Source organism: Gossypium raimondii, chromosome 13 (genome assembly GCF_025698545.1).
Source record: "Gossypium raimondii isolate GPD5lz chromosome 13, ASM2569854v1, whole genome shotgun sequence".
NCBI lineage: Eukaryota > Viridiplantae > Streptophyta > Magnoliopsida > Malvales > Malvaceae > Gossypium > Gossypium raimondii.
This window is the reverse complement of record NC_068577.1, coordinates 9,815,881-9,821,697: the sequence shown is the minus strand read 5'-3', so window position 1 is coordinate 9,821,697 and position 5,817 is coordinate 9,815,881.

Below are 5,817 nucleotides of genomic sequence, written 5' to 3'. Positions count from 1 at the left end.
CAATACACCGTAAATTATTCCATAATCAAACTCAAACATGCATATATGATAATATAAAACCATCCAAAATTAAAAATGTCCAATGTCCAAGTCCAATTACAACCAAAATTAAACTAAGTCCCGAAAGTTCCACAATGTCCGATTAACATCTCTAAAATGTGTAACTAAATCTCTACCGAGCCTTAATATCTTGGAACTCTCTTGCTCAGCTCCTCAGCTCCTCAATCCCGTCGGTTAACTGCACGGATGTGAGGGTGTGAGCTTAAAAAGCTTAGTGAATGTTAATAAAACGACAAGTAAATTAGCACCCAAATCATCCTTAAATCGAAACCAATCAAATACAAATTTTTAGTCACGATATCAGTCCATAATAGTTCAATGTCATATGTTCAACCATGTATCAAAAATCATAATTAATCATGGCATATAATCATCAATTTAGCATATAAAATTTCATACATTTCTATTGGCATATACAATTATAGCTTAATCAGGTGATCATATATCGGTTAAAGGGATCTCTTTACTCCCAATCAGAATCAGAACCAGTCCTGGATTGAGCGGATTGAGACCACACACTCCCTTATATCGCTTCAAATCAGTCCCGTTGAGTAGAGACACAAGCTCAACACTCCCTTATCCACTCCAAATCAGTCCACTTAAAGCCTCATTGCTCATAAATAACATATCAATATGGTGAGTACTCACAAATCCTATGACATGCCAACTATATCCAATGGATTCAATATGCTATAATGCCAATATAACCAATCAATCATAACATAATTTCAGTCAATAATGTGCTCAATTTAAAGTGCCAAATGCATATGTGAGTCATGTAATATAGCCATTTTAACATCAAATTAAATCTAGCATACCAATTAACTATTATCAATGTTCATTTATCAATTGAAATATCCACATACCATGAACCAAAAACTCCAACATGCTTGCTTAGTTCACCATTATAATCCATCAAATCAAGCACATAAAATCACTAGATGCTCACTTACCAACACTTAACAAAAATTTCATCACTTAAGCATATATCAATACTCTTACAAAATTAACCAACTAAAACTCAATTAAATATTTGCAATCAGTAATTAATCATCCAATTAATCATAAGTGAGGGTTAATTTACCAAATCGCCCTTTAATAACACTCACCGCACAACTAACTCAACCACAACCATGTGATCAACCAAGCTAATCCTCTTCAATATTCGAAACTTCAAAAAATATAAAATAGATATTATCACCTTTCAAAAGATATAAAAAACGTAAATTTTCATCAATTAGGTTACACAAAATTCTCACTCAAAGCCACCTTACCGGATTTGTATCATCAAGTTGAAAACTTGATTCCTCACAAAATCGATCACTCCAGCCCTTCTAATCACGTCCAAACATCAATATTAGACCAAATAAACATATACTAAGTATAAATTTCACATTTAAATCAATTTCACAAAAATCTGGAAAATCAATTCATGAAGATGATGAAATTCGAATTTCTTTAAATTGCCTTATAGAACATGCTTAATCTTGATAAATAAGATAAAAAAAACCTTCTAATAGGTCCATTTTGAGTTGGAACATCCATTGATTTGTGGATTTCCTCCCAAAATTCAAGATCCACCATTAAAACACCTTAAGCTTTTGAAGAAGATGACATTGATAAAATATCATGTAATTATCACTCAAATAATGTAAATATGCTTTTAATCATCATAAAAATAAGTTTAGAAATAATAATTACCTTTTATTCATTCTAAATCCTTTGATTGAAAATCTTGATTCAAGATTCTTGAGAAATTTCAGAATTTTTTGGTTACTTTTGTGAATAATTTCAGGTGAAAAGAGAGTATTTTGAGAAGAAAATTTGTTGAATCTATTCTCTGATGATAAATCTTTAAAACCGTGCAAAGAAAACAAAAATTATAGCTCTCTAATATGATGTAAATAGTGTGAAAAGTAGGCTAGATGCATTGTGTTTAAAACTGAAACAACCCACTAGAAATTTAAAAATTGGGAAATTTGCCCAATGGCCACTCCCACATTTCCATTACTTTACCAATTGATCATTTCCCTCCAAAATTCTGAATTTAAAGGTTTATTTGCCAAATAAGTACTCCAAAATTTCCCTTATTTTGCAATTAAATATAATTTAATTAATATTTAAATTTAACTCAAATTAACCCCCAATAAAATTATTTTAAAATTATTTTTCGACCCCAATTAATTATTTTCACTTTAATTACTTTAAAATTAATATTCCAAAAATATTTTTATTTTTTCTGGATTATTATTTAATCAATTTTAGACAAAATTGACCTACTAAATTAAATAAAAATACTATTAACCCGGTAAATTCCTAAATTCACGCTCGAAACCCAAAAAATATAACCAAAACTATTAGACCCGGTGTAGGAATATTACACATATTGTAGTAGTGAATCCCTGAGCAGTAGAATGGTCAAGATTTTTCCATGGCATTATGTTGGTATAAGATGGTAATATTCAGTGCATTCAAGATTATTTCCTAGATGAGCAACTATTAGTTGCCATGTCATTACCGTGGTATGCTGATATCTAGAACGACGAAAATGTGCAAGTGTACACAATTGCAACAAGTATTAAAGTGACAAGTAAATGTCGAGTTATCGTACCCACAGGGACTGTGAAAAGAATTATTTATGAATGCTATTTAAAACACTTTGGTGAAGAAAAATACTTTGTTTGAAGAGGGTGATTAAAAACTAAGATTTTAAACTAAGTAAACTGGAGAAATAAATCTCAAATGCACGATTCAAAATACGATTTTAATCAAGATGACATAATTGTATTAGATTAATTACATTTCTTAACTTAGAATTATTAAACTCATGTTTATATTATTACGAATAAGTTCATAGCAACTCGGTAATTTGCTAACTTATGAACATACTCACCTACCAAAATCCATTTATCTCTTGATTATATCCCTAAGTCAATTCAACCGATTAAACAAATCTTAATAGACAAATATGTTATTACACATACATACTTATTAAATCGAAATAATCTATTGTACATATCCCTATGTCAATTCAAACAATTAGCTCGATTTAATAAGAACATAAAAGACTATGTAGCTCGATTTAATAAGAACATAAAAGACTATGTGAGGTAACAAAGTATCCTTACCTTGAAACAGTTTAATCATAATAATCTTGCAAGTTATGCAAGGCAAATGTATCGTCAGATACCGTTGCTAATACAACCCTCAGCTACCTTAGATGATTAAACATGCACTGATTAAGTACTATGTCCATTAATTACAATTTCAATCCATTTAAATAATTAATTCATTAGTTACCTAAAAATTGTAATGCAAGAATAGCTTAGTCATGATTTTACTTAATCAAGCATCTTATCGAGGGCTATAACAACATAAACACAATTTCAATAATTTTAACAAACGAAATGCAATCAACCCAACATGAATTAAATTCAAGCTAAATTGATTAAATTAACCATTCCAACAACATAAATATTCATAGATATGTTCAGCATAACAACAACAAAAATTAAAGAGATAGGGAACAAGAATCAAATCTGATATTTTTTCGTGGCTTGACTAGTTGCTCCGTTCTTCCTTCTCCGTTGTCCTCGTCGACCAAGGCTGCTATGAACACTTAATTGTTGCTCCAAATATCTGATGAATGCCCCCTTCCCAAGAGGAGAAATCGGAAAGAGAGAAAAGGAATTTTGGAATGGAAAAGAAGAAAGACAGTGGTGAGAAGAGAGGAAAGATGTGAATGCTTAAGGTGTGTTTTTAAAATGACCAGCCTAAGGGGGTTTTTTATAGCTAAGGAGGGATGCAAAAAATAGCTAAAATTATCAGCCAAAGAGCCCTTCCTTGGCCGGCCACACATGTGGCAAGGTTGATAGTTTCAACTTTGCTAATTTAGGCTTGCGACAAATCTATAAAGCCACCAATTGTGGAGGGGTTTGAATGCAACTTGAACAAGTCTTCAAGGGCATCTTTGCAAGCTTAAATAATCAACTAATAACTTTAGGTGAGCTCTTGGGACGGTTTTTGGGCTGTCCATTTCTTGGTCAGTTCGGTTCAGTTCAACTGGACCATTTTTTTTCATAATTAATTAATAATAATTTATTAACCCAAATTAAATTGGATATAAATTAAAATTAATTATATTATGAATTAATACATATAATTTTGGACCACCTTAGGCTGAAATTTAGTTCACCTCGATACATCAAATTGCTTCTCGGTTTTGCGCTTCTAGTAGTGTCTGCCGAGCCATTTTTTGCCATTTGTACAAATCTGTCGAAAATAACCAAAATTCATCAAAATTAATTATAAAATTAACTAAAATTCAAAATGTTCATATTTTAAGTGCAATTTAATTATTTTGTAAAAATTAATTATTTTTTCGATAAGAATTTTATCGAAACTGTATGATTTTAAGTTAAAAACGGTATGTAAAAATGTGTAAATTTTCGTGTTTCCAATATCATCAATTTTTTTGTTAGTGGATTGTTGTCACCTGATCTCACAAACCAAAGACAAAGGAAATTTATCCATTATGCCAAGTAGTATTATTGGGATGAGCCGTTTTTATTCAAACATTTTGCAGACTAAATAATTCAGAGGTGTGTTTCCGATGACGAGATTCAAAAGTTCGGCACCGTATGGTGGACACTTTGGTGGCGTGAGAATTGCTGCAAAAGTTCTCCAATCTGGTTTTTATTTTCCAACCATGTTTAAAGATGCTCATGAATTTTTTCAAGCTTGTGATCGCTGTCAAAGAACTAGAAATCTATCGCGAAGGTATGAAATGCCCTTGCAAACTATTCTAGAAGTGAAACTATTTGACGTATGGGGAATTGATTTTATGGGTCCATTCCCACCTTCTTGGGGAAATGTATACATACTTTTAGCTATTGATTGTCTTTCCAAGTGGGTTGAGGTTGTTGCTCTACCAACAAATGATGCCAAATCAGTACCAAAATTTCTACATAAAAATATTTTTACAAGGTTTGGTACCCCTTATGCTCTAATTAGTGATGAAGGTTCACACTTTGATTACAAATTAGTTGCTAATGCTCTGAATAGATATGGAGTTAAGCATAAAATTTCTACAGCATACTATCCCCAGACAAATGAACAGACAAAAGTCACTAATAGAGAGATTAAACAAATTCTAGAGAAGGTAGTCAATCCCACCTACAAAGGTTGGTCATCCAGATTGGATGAAGCTTTGTGGGCTTATCGCAATGCATTGAAGATATCATTGGAGATGTCGCCTTTCCAGCTTGTTTATGGGAAATCATGCCATTTGCCTGTTGAACTTGAACATAAGACATATTGGGCAGTTAAGAAATTGAATATGGACTACAGTGTTGTTGGTACTAATTGCCTATTGGAGTTAAATGAGATGGAAGAATTTAGAGCACAAGCTTATGAAAATGGCAAATTGTACAAAGAAAAGACCAAACGATGGCATGACAGCAAGATTTTGCCACGGTAATTTGCACATAGACAACAAGTCTTATTATTTAATTTTAGGCTTAAATTGTTTCCTGGCAAATTAAAATCTCGTTGGTCTAGCCCATTTGAGATAGTGCAAGTTTATTATCATGGAGCTATAGCAGTCAAAGACAGCAAGACTGGTTCTACTTTCAAAGTCAACGTTTAACGATTAAAACATTACGTTGGAGCTCCTATAAGTCGTGATAAAAATTCCATAATTTTTTGAACTGCTTAATATTTATTTCCTATACTATTTTTTTCATTTCCTTTGTTTTT